At 42.2% G+C, this 11,882-nt stretch overlaps 1 protein-coding gene and 1 pseudogene across 16 annotated transcripts in view; one reads left to right on the forward strand and one right to left on the reverse strand.

Annotated features, from left to right (window-relative positions):
- Positions 1 to 11,882, reverse strand: part of SIK3 (SIK family kinase 3) — a 262,659-nt gene that overhangs the window by 164,431 nt on the left and 86,346 nt on the right. The window lies entirely within an intron of this gene.
- LOC100414314 (elongation factor 1-delta pseudogene) lies at positions 10,446 to 11,333 on the forward strand (annotated as a pseudogene).

An 11,882-nucleotide genomic window follows, 5' to 3' on the forward strand; every position in this document is an offset into this window, starting at 1 on the left:
TAGACAGAAAAAAAGAAAAAGAATGAAAGAGAGAAAGAGGGAGAGAGAACAGGAGTCTTGCTTTATTGCCCAGGCTAGAATGCAGTCTAAAAATGGATACTGAAAACCTCTTTTATGCCAATAATTGTGCTTAACAATGGAGACAGGAAGGAATAAGGGAAGAAAATAACAAACAAGCAGCCAAACAATATTTCACTTAAACCTGTGAAATGCTATGCAATTACTGAGGAGTGATTTACTTCCAATTATGTGGTCACTTTTAGAGTAGGTGTGATGTGGTACTGATAAGAATGTACGTTTTGTGTATTTGGGGTGGAGAGTTCTATAAATGTTTATTAAGTTTACTTGTTCCGGGTCTGAGTTCAAGTCCTGGATATCCTTGTTAATTTTCTGTCTTGTTGATCTGTCTAACATTGACAATGTGATGTTAAAGTCTCCCACTATTAAGTGGAGTCTAAGTCTCTTTATAAGTCATTAAGAACTTGTCTTATGTATCTGAGTGCTCCTGTATTGGGTGTGTGTATATTTAGGATCGTTAGCTCTTCTTGTGGCATCGATCCTTTTACCATTATGTAATGTCCTTCTTTGCCTCTTTTGATCTTTGTTGCTTAAAAGTCTATTTTATCAGAGGTGAGAATTGCAACTCCTGCTTTTTATTTAGTTAGTTATTTTTGCTCTCCATTTGGTTGGTAAATCTTCCTCCATCCCTTTGCTTTGAGTCTTTATGTATCTTTGCATGTGAGATGGGTCTGGGTGCAGCTTACTGATGCGTTTTGACTTTTTCTTCAATTTGCCTGTGTCTTTTGATTGGGGGATTTAGTTGATTTAAATTTAGGATTAATAATAACATGTGAATTTAATACTGCCATTTGATGCTAGCTGGCTGTTTTGCCCATTAGTTGGTGTAAATTCTTCATTATGTTGACGCTCATTACCTTTTGGTGTATTTTTGGAAAGGCTGATACTGGTTGTTCCTTTCCATGTGTAGTGCCTCTTTCAGAAACTCTTGTAAAGCAGGCCTGGTGGTGATGAAATCTCTGAGTGAACTTGCTTGTTCACAAAAGATTTTATCTTTCCTTTGCTTATGAAGCTTAGTTTGGCTGGATATGAAATTCTGGGTTGAAAGTTCTTTTCTTTAAGGATGTTGAATATTGGCCCCCATTCTCTTCTGGCATGTAGAGTTTCTGCTGAGAGATTTGCTGTGAGTCTGATAGGCTTCCCTTTGTAAGTAACCTGACCTTTCTCTCTGGCTGCCCTTAGCATTTTCTCCTTCATTTCAACCCTGGTGAATCTGACGATTATGTGCCTTGGGGTTGCTCTTCTTGAGGAATATCTTTGTGGTGTTCTCTGTATTACCTGGAGTTGAATATTATCCTGCCTTGCTAAGTTAGGAAAGTTTTCCGGAATAGTATCCTGAAGAATATTTTCCAGCTTGGATTCATTCTCTTTGTCACACTCAGGTACACCTATCAAATGTAGATTAGGTCTTTTCACATAGTCCCATATTTCTTGGAGACTTTGCTCATTCCTTTTTATCCTTTTTTCTCTCATCTTGTCTTCTCGTTCTATTTCATTGAGTTGGTCTTCGACCTCTGATATCCTTTCTTCTGCTTGATCAATTTGACTGTTAAAACTTGTGCATACTTCGCGAAATTCTCGTGTTGTTTTTCAGCTCCATTAATTCACTTATATTCCTCTCTAAGTTGTCTATTCTCATCAGCATTTCGTCAAACCTTTTTTCAAGGTTCTTAGTTTATTTGCATTGGATTAGAACATGTTCTTTCAGCTCACGGAAGTTTCTTATTATTCACCTTCTGAAGCCTGATTCTGACAATTCATCACACTCATTCTCCATCAGGCCTTGTTCCCTTGCTGATGAGGAGCTGCAACCCCCTGAAGGAGGAGAGGCATTCTGATTTCGGATGTTTTCAGCCTTTTTGCGCTGGTGTCTTCCCATCTTTGTGAATTTATCCACCTAGCGTCTTTGTAATTGCTGACTTTCAGATTGGGTCTCTGAGTGGACGTCCAGCTTGTTGGTGGTGATGCTATTTCTGTTTCTTTGTTTTCCTTCAGCGGACGCCCCTCCCCCACAGAGCTGGACCTTCCCAGGTTCAGCTGTGCTTGCTGTAAAACTCTCAACCGTCGACGTTTCCAATTGCTGTTTTTTTGTGGGGTAGGGGGCCAGCCAAGCCCGATCACCTGGCTCCCCACCTCAGAGCCCCCCTTTTTTTCTTTTCCTAATTGAATGGTCGATTCTCTCCGAGGTGCCCCAGTTGCCCACCGAAAAGGCGCCGTGATCTATGCAATTTCCCGTGCGGCAACTGCGCCGGCTGAAACAGTGGCACTGAGATTCATGGCACTTTTCTGCCTGGGAATCTCCCGGTCTGGCTCCCAGCTTCAGTCCCCCTCTCAATCAGCTGAATGGGTGACTCTGCCTTCTTGGAGCTCCAAATGCCAACTAAAAGGACACACAGTCCCACATGCTCCGCACTAAGAACCACCGCGCTGGGACGCCTACAAAACAGCTGCGCCAGCCAAAAGAGTTGCTCTGGCGAGCCGTGGGGCTCCTCCGCTGGGAATCTCCTGGTCCGTAAGCAACAAAAATTCATCTAGAAGTCTGGCGTCCACTCACTCCCTGCACCTTCACTGGGAGCTGCAACCCTGAGCTGCTGCTAGACAGCCATCTTGGATCTCTCTCCCACCTCATAAAACTTTATCACTCTAATGCCTCAAGAAAACCCAGCTAGGGCCTGGCACACAGAGGTTTCATTTAATCTAGTGCTCTGCTCTTTTCACAACTCTAAGAGCACTGAAATTTTTAGAGCCATAGAATCATAAATCTATGAGTATAGATATATACATTTTTTGCTTATTACAGTAAAAGTATGAATTATTGATCATACAAAAATAGAAATTTAGCCAAAGTCCTAAACTATTCCAAAAAGCTTAATCAAACTAAAAGTGTATAGCTAAACAAATAATTTTACTAAGTGACCCATTTTGAATAAGTTAAGACAATACTAACAAATACAGGTAGCCTCAAAAACAAAGGTATATAAAATCAAGACGTATTCCAAATTCAATTCCAGATTTAAATAACTAATGAGAGTACTTAGGTTTTACTTCAGAATATCAATGAAAAATGTAGTTTCACAAACACAAGGGAACCAAACTTGCCTAGAGTTTGACCATATGTTAAGCCAGGAGGAGAGGCATTCTGATTTCGGATGTTTTCAGCCTTTTTGCGCTGGTGTCTTCCCATCTTTGTGAATTTATCCACCTAGCGTCTTTGTAATTGCTGACTTTCAGATTGGGTCTCTGAGTGGACGTCCAGCTTGTTGGTGGTGATGCTATTTCTGTTTCTTAAAAATGTTAAGCCAGGCATGGTGGCTCATGCCAGTAATCCCAGCACTTTGGGAGGCAGGTGGATCACCAGCGGTCGGGAGTTTGAGACTGGCCTGACCAACATGGAGAAAACCATCTCTAATAAAAATACAAAATTAGCTAGGTGTGGTGGCACATGCCTATGATCCTAGCTACTCAGGAGGCTGAGGCAGGAGGATTGCTTGAACCCAGGAGGTGGAGGTTGCGGTGAGCTGAGATCGCACCATTGCACTCCAGCATGGACAACAAGAGCAAAACTCCATTTCACACACACACACACACACACAACCAGTTCTGGAATCATAGGTTTGAATCCAGAGTTTTAAAGCATTTTGTTTCTTATTGGTTGATATACTTCACTTTTAGGTTCAGCTCTTCTTTATGCTATGTTGTACGAAAAGAACAGACACTTCTGAATTAAGACATACACATGTCTGCACCCCACCTGTGGCTGTAAACTTAAATGTCTGCCTTTTCTGAAACTCAACTTCAATTCTTTTAAATTTTTTTTTTAATCTGTGATTCATCTGAGCATAGGGCATCATCAATGACAAATGAGTTTCAAATTCTAATTGCCCACTATTTAATCTAGATGAACACTTGTTTGAAATTCAACATATTCCTATGTCTTGTGAGATCCCTTTTCATTTTCATCTTTGTTTTTTGCGGGTTTTTGATTTGTTTTGTTTTTAGTTTTTGTTTTTTTTAGCAGAGATGGGGTTTCACCAGGCTGGTCTCAAACTCCTGGCCTCAACTGATCCACCCACCTCAGCCTTCCAAAGTGCTGGAATAACAGGCCTGAGCCACTGCACCCAGCCCATTTTCATTTGTTTTCTCCCTCTTCTAAACAATATTGCAGTAAATACTCTTAGGGCTACATTCTTGCTTTGACCTACTATTATTTCTATAAGACAAATTCTTAGAAATGAAAATGCTAAATCAAAGAATACACACTTTCCAGGTTGCTGATGCACTGTTGAGACTTACCATTACTAAATTCTTTTCCGTTGAAATCATGCCTACCTAGTCCTCCAGTCCCAAAGTAACACTGAGCATAAACTTGTTTAATAAAGTTTTGCCATTTTGGCAAGTAGAAAAGACTGTAATTATAGTTAGCATTTGTCTTGATTGTGGCTGATATTTAAATAAGGTAAATAATGTAAGAAATGTATATTAGTTAATTGTAATTTTTTTCATTGTTGGGAAAACTTTCTATCAGGTCACATTTAGCTCAAGGGCGTATTGCCCAACCTTAATTTTAGCAAGCTCTATAAAAAGGGAAAGTACATTATGGAATAACACTATTCTACTATTTCTGTCTTGAACACGACTTCCTCAAACATAAGGCTGCAAAATAACATCTCCATTACTTAGGCTCCAAAACAGAAGATATGCACAGGAGACTTGACACGATACTGTGAATAATAAAATCTATCTACAATTAGCTACACATTGTTAGAGTCTGTAAGTCAGATGAAGTCACTTGAGATTTGTTTGTTTTAAACCACTTTCTTAGATATTCCTTTTTATAATCTTAAGTGCCTTTTAATGCACAGTTCTGTCAGGAAGCCAAGAAATAATAAAATAGGGGGAATATCAACTCTCCCTAACGCTGTCAGATCACTAAAACATTAATGATAAAGCATCATATTAAAGTGATACATCTCATAATAAAAGTAACATCGATCCCATCGAATTATAACTGATTCATCTCATTACCTTGCCCAAACCAAGTGGAAAGACAAAGTAGCTTTCAGGCTGAAGATTTTCTCTCACTTGTCCAGCTTATTCAGACACTGCCAGGACCAGCTCCAAAGTGATTACCTGTTTTTTAAGGAACGCATTTCTTAAAGACTATTAATGTGCTCCCTGATGCCAGCATCGCTGGAGGGGAATAACTAGCCCAATGAGATCATTAGTCATTGACACCAGATTACAGTAACATGAGGAAATGACAACAAGTCGCTTAGCTGCAGTTTTCCAAATGCTGCTAGGATAGAGAACTGACAGTAATTGTCTCCATAGAGAATCACACAGTAAAACTATCTATGAAACTGTTCCTTCATCTCTCTGCAAAGGAGCTCAGCTACAGAAGTTAACCTTCTTGGCAAACACTCTTTATCTATAGGAACTAGAATATAATAGCAGCATTCTATCTCCCTCAAAGTTCTTCCACTCTAGAGGGTGGAGTGATAGCACGGAAACCTTCCTCTTCTCTGAGGTTTATGTCACTCAACTGTATTATTATCTAAATTAAAGTCATGACTAATTTCCAGGTCGTCATCTTTCAATGTATAAAAAGTAATTTGAGGCTGGGTGCAGTGGCTCATGCCTGTAATCTCAGCACTTTAGGAGGCCGATGTAGGTGGATCATCTCAGATCAGGAGTTCAAGGCCAGCCTGACCAATATGGTGAAACCCCATCTCTACTAAAATTATAACCATTAGCCAGGCATAGTGGCATACACCTGTAGTTCCAGCTACTCCGGAGGCTAAGGCAGGAAAATCGCTTGAACCAGGGAGGCAGAGGTTGCAGTGAGCTGAGATCATGGCACTGCACTCCAGCCTGGGTGACAGAGCAAGACTTCATCTCAAAACAAAAGTAATTTGAGCTGGGCACAGTGGCTCACACCTGTAGTCTCAGCCACTTGGGAGGCTGAGACAAGAGGATCATAAGCCCAGGAGTGAGCCATGATCACACCACTGAACTCCAGCAGGAGCAACAAAGCAAGACCCTGTCTCCAGGCCTCAAACAATCCTCCCACCTCAGCCTCCCAAAGTGCTAAAATTATAGGCATACAGGACTGTACCTGGCCTAGGCCACTATTTCTCACTTGAATGATTATAATAGTCTTCTAACAATGAATGAGTCTCCAATGAACACAACAGTCTCCCAATCTTCAATCCACCTTCTATTCTACATTGTCAAATGAATTAATAAAAGCAAACTTGATTCTGTCCACCTAAAAAAAAAAAAATCAGAAGTTTCCCCATTAGCTGCAGAAACAAATCCAAACTCCTCAGCATCATGTACAAAGCTCCCTCATTGTCTGGGCTCTACTAATCTATCCTTTCCCATCGCCTGCCACTTCACACTGACATTGCCCTTCAGTCTTCAGAAGCCATTTGCAGTTCCCAGACCATGTATGCTTTTACAAACCTGTCTTTCTATCTTACCCAAAATTCCTTTCCCCGCTTTTAAAGCTTGTGTTTTGAACATTGTAGTAAAAATCGAGAAAACTTCTAGAGCAAGTTTGTTCACCCGGCTTACAGCAGGCCACATGCATCCCAGGACAGCTTTGAATGTGGCCCAACACAAATGCACAAACTTTCTTAAAGCATTATCACATTTATTTGCAATTTTTTTCTTGTAACTCATCAGCTATTGTTAGTGTTAATGTATTTTTATGTGTGGCCCGACACAATTCTTCCAACGTGGCCCAGAGAGGCCAAAAGATTGGACACCCCATTCTAGACCCTTAAGTAAGCTGAACTTAAGTTCCAAACATTGAAATGTTAGTCTCCCCCTGGCCAGGCGTGGTGGCTCACATCTGTAATCCCAGCACTTTGGGAGGCCAAGGCAGGCAGATCGCGAGGTCAGGAGTTTGAGACCAGCCTGGCCAATGTGAAACCCTGTCTCAGCATCCATCTTAGATCATTTTCACAAACAGAAGCAAAATCTATTTGCTTCTTTAAGTTACTTTCACTAAGGTCCATCTGGGCTAATAGCTCCTCATTCTACACACTATGTCTGTACCTTAGTCTATTACAAGAAAAAAATGCTACATTCTGGAAAAAGCAAAAAAGAACATTTCACAATATTGGCTTCATAATAAATACACTTTAACTTAAAACAGTACCAAGTAGAATTTTTAATATAATAAAATGCTTGTCACTAGCAGTTCTTTTATAGAGAACATGTAGGAGGAGGGCTTGTCATCTGACAATATCTACCAGGTTAGCATTATGCAAGTATCAGAATTAACAAGCAGAAAGTAACAGTCACTGTCACCAAAAGTCTGTATCCCTAAGTGAACTCTACTGTGAGATAAGGCGGAAGTTGTGTTTTTCCTGTTCTAAAATCCAACATGCTCACATTCCTTACAGGTAGTCAGTACTGATGAAGTACGGATTTGCCAGCAATGAAGAGCAGTCAGGGTTCGGCCTTAAGCATGCATGCCTCGTCAAGTAAATGCTGCCTTTATAGTTACCAGAGCAACAGCCACCATCAATAACAACAACAGGTATGCCTACCACAGTAACATCTCATTTCCCGAGAGACTGATTTTTGCTACATTAAGTCTCTTGCAATGAATGATGGGAAATTCACACTGACTTTATCAGATCTACACTATTGAGAATCTGACCGGGTTTATATAGAATTGACCCGGCTGCATGTGCCCAACTCTCACACACTTCTGTTCAAGGAGCCTTTAGTGAATAAGAACATAAAAGAACAGCCCGACTTAGGCAGCTCTGGTTTGGAATTCCAGCTCCAACAATTACTGGTTTTGCACTTTGGGCAATCTGCTTAATATCTTTTTTTTAATATTTCATATTTTAAGACTAAATTCCTCAAAGCTACTGCAAATCAAATGCTTAACAGCTTAAAGCACAACTTCTTCTCATACACAGTGAAGGTAATAACAGTACGAACTAAAAGTAGCTCCTAAGGTTGTTCTCAGGATGAAATAAAAAATATATTCAATGCTGGCAAGCACAGTGGCTCATGCCTGTAATCCCAGCACTCTGGCAGGCAGATGCAGGAGGATCACTTGAGGCCAGGAGTTCAACACAAGGTGGGCTACACAGCAAGATCCTGACTCTATTTATTAAATACGTATATATATATATATACTTATTCAATGCCACGTCAGGCACACAGTGAGCACGACATAAACACAAGCATATTGTTGTTGTTACAGTGTTTCATTTTGCTGGTGTAGTCATTCTATTTGCTTTAGGTAGGGTCAACAACACAGAGGGTCATGAATTCCACATACAAAAAAGAAACAATTTAAGCTGAGAATTTAAAGTCAGGGCAACGTATTTATTGACAGACTAATATATAGATGAGGAGTACAGATTGGTCCCCATTGTTGAATGTTACACTTTAACAGGAAATGTTTAAAAAAAAACAAAAAACCCCGATTATCCATGTACTACTGCTGCCTTTGTCTGAGCAGCTACAAAAACTATGGAGGAAGAATAGGGGGAAAAGCTAAGAGATTAAAGTGTGTATGTATGTATGTATTTATGTATTTGTGTATTTTGAGATGGAGTCTCTCTCTCTCTGTCGTCCAGGCTGGAGTGCAATGGTGCGGTCTTGGCTCACTGCAACCTCCGTGTACCGTTCAAGTGATACTCCTGCCTCAGCCTCCCAAGTAGCTGGGATTACAGGCACCTGCCAGCACGCCTGCTAATTTTTGTATTTATAGCAGAGACAGGATTTCATCATGTTGCCTAAACTGGTCTCAAACTCCTGACCTCGTGATCCACCCACCTCAGCCTCCCAAAGTACAGGGATTACAGGTGTGAGCCACTGTGCTTTGCCTCAAGTATTTATTAAGTAGCAGAACGCTACCATAAGAGTCACATATATTAAAAATCCTCTCCAAATATCATCTTATCATCCACTGATTAGAAACAAAGTTGACAGAATGCAACCCTGAATTTAACTAGTCTGAACTAAGACAGGACTTGTTCTTAAGCATTGACAGGCGAGTTCACTGAATCTACCTTTAGGACCATAGGTTGATAAAATTAACTAAATAAAGGCAGGGTGCAGTGGCTCACACCTGTAATTCCAGCATGTTGGGAGACTGAGGCGGGCAGATCGCTTCAGCCCAGGAGTTTGAGACCAGCCTGGGCAACATGGTGAAACCCTACTTCTGCAAAAAGTATAAAAAATTAGCCAGGCATGGTGGTGCAGACCTGGGGTCCCAGCTACTCAGGAGACTGAGGTTGGAGGACTGCTTAAGCCCAGAAGGTCGAGGTTGCAGTGAGCCAAGATTGTGCCACTGCACTCCAGCCTAGGTGACAGAGTGAGACCCTTACTCAAAAAAAAAAAAAAAAAAAAAAAAGAACAAGATCATTTAGACTATCCAAACAGGAACACCGAAAATACTTGGGTAAATGCATTTTGCTAATCAATTCTGACAAAAGATAATAAGGGGGGAGGAAATAACATAGAGGTACTATTATTAAGACCTGACTCATTACTTTCCTTCAACTCTTACAAAGGAACAACCACAGAGTCACAGGAATACTTCTTCCCACCTGTCAATAACTTAATTCCAACCAACTCTGGTGAGATTCCTACCTCCTCTCTTCATCCCACCTTTGGCCAACTCTGGTCCAATTCCTGCTGAGCAACAGGAAAGGAAACAAGGTTAAAGCCTCTGGGAAAACAAAGAGATCCCAAAACCAAAGCCTTCTAATTAAAGCTTAATGTCGCATGACTTGAGCAATGAAAGGCATGTCAGATACATCTAGTACAGCTACCTCAATTTAATTGAGAAGGAAATTATAAATGTTGCACAGCCTCATGCAGCTAGTTAAGGGCACAGCCAGGCAGGATTAGAACTTAAAAGCCTTATCTCCTAATCCAGTGTTTTTCCTACTATATCACTGAGATCAGTTTTTAAAAGACTATCAATAACCTCTTCTCCTTTTTTACTATATAATACTCAGAATATAAAAACAAAATGTGGGCCAGGCACGTTGGCTCACACCTGCAATCCAGCACTTTGGGAGGCTGAGGCGGGTGGATCACTTGAGGTCAGGAGTTCAAGACCAGCTGCTCAGGAGGCTAAGGCAGGAGAGTCACCTGAACCTGAGAGGCAGAGACTGCAGTCCGGGCAACAGAGCTAGACTCTGTCTCCAGAAAAAAAAAACAGGCTGGGTACAATGGCTCACACCTACAATCCCAGCACTTTGGGAGGCCAAGGAGGATGGATCATGAAGTCAAAAGGTTCAGCCTGGCCAACATAGTGAAGCCCCATCTCTACTGAAAATACAAAAACTAGTCTCTTTCCTCAGGCATCCTGCATCCGCCCATTCCTCCTCCCTGGTCGCCGCGTCCTTGGCTGGCATGAGAAAAATGGCTACAAACTTCCTAGTACATGAGAAGATCTGGTTCTACAAGTTCAAATACGAGGATGAAGAAAGAAGATTCTACGAGCAGGTGAACGGGCCAGTAGCTGGTGTTTCCCACGAGGAGAATGGCACCAGCGTGATCCTCCGTGACACTGCCAGAGCCAGAGAGAACATCCAGAAATCCCTGGCCAGAAGCTCAGGCCCTGGGGCTTCCAGCGGCCCCAGCGGAGACCACAGCAAGCTCCTTGTCTGGATCGCCAGTCTAAGTGGAGAACAAGCCTGCGTGTCACGATGCAGGAGCTATAGCGGGCTGTCTCCAAGCTGGAGGCCTGGCTGAATGTGCGGGAGAAGAGCTCACCCGGCCACTGGGCCACTGGGCCACAGCCCCCAGAACCAGCAGGTGTCTCCCATGCGCCTAGTAGAGCCATCAACCAAGAAGCCAGACACACTAGCAGAGGATGAGGACGATGACATTGACTTGTTTGGCGACAAGGAGGCAGCCCAGCTGCAGGAGGAGTGGCTGTAGCAGTACACGGAAAAGAAGGCCAAGAAGCCTGTGCCGGTGGCCAAGTCCTCCATCCTGCTGGACGTCAAGCCTTGGGATGATGAGACCGACATGGCCCAGCTGGAGGCTGTGTGCGCTCCATCCAGCTGGACGTGCTGGTCTGGGGAGCCTCCAAGCTGGTGCCTGTGGACTATGTACCCGGAAACTGCAGATTCAGTGTGTGGTGGAGGATGACAAGGTGGGGACAGACTTGCTGGAGGAGGAGATCACCAAGTGTGAGGAGCACATGCAGAGTGTCAACATCACAGCTTTCAACAAGATCTGAAGCCTGTGTGTGCGTGCGTGTGTGCGTGCATGAGGCCCTGCCATGATTAAAAACTGACATTGGCGCACACACAAAAATAGCCAGGTGTGGTGGCACACACCTGAAATCCCAGCTACCTGGGAGACTGAGGCAGAAGAATCACTTGAACCTGGGAGACAAAGGTTGCAGTGAGCTGAGATCGCACCATTGCACTCCAGCCTGGGAGACAGAGCAAGACTGTGTCTCAAAACAACAACAAAATGTGAACAAAGAATAAAGCTCTGGAAACAAATAACAAACATTAACAGCTAACAATTACTCAGAGCCTACCATGCACGCAGCAGTGCTGTGTTAAGCACTTAGGTGCATTATCTCCTTTAATCCTCCTAACAACCCTATAGGTGGGTGCTATTAATAACATCTTCTTTATAGACAAAGAAATTGAAGCTAGAGGTTAAATAATTCATCCAAAGTCACACAGCTAATAAATGGTAGATCAAGAATTTGAGCTCAGTCTGACTCCAGAGCCTATGCATAAGTAACAAAGCAAAAACAAAAAGAAATTACTTGATAAGCAGTCCATCTAATCAAT

Source organism: Callithrix jacchus, chromosome 10 (assembly GCF_049354715.1).
Source record: "Callithrix jacchus isolate 240 chromosome 10, calJac240_pri, whole genome shotgun sequence".
In the NCBI taxonomy this organism is placed as follows: domain Eukaryota; kingdom Metazoa; phylum Chordata; class Mammalia; order Primates; family Cebidae; genus Callithrix; species Callithrix jacchus.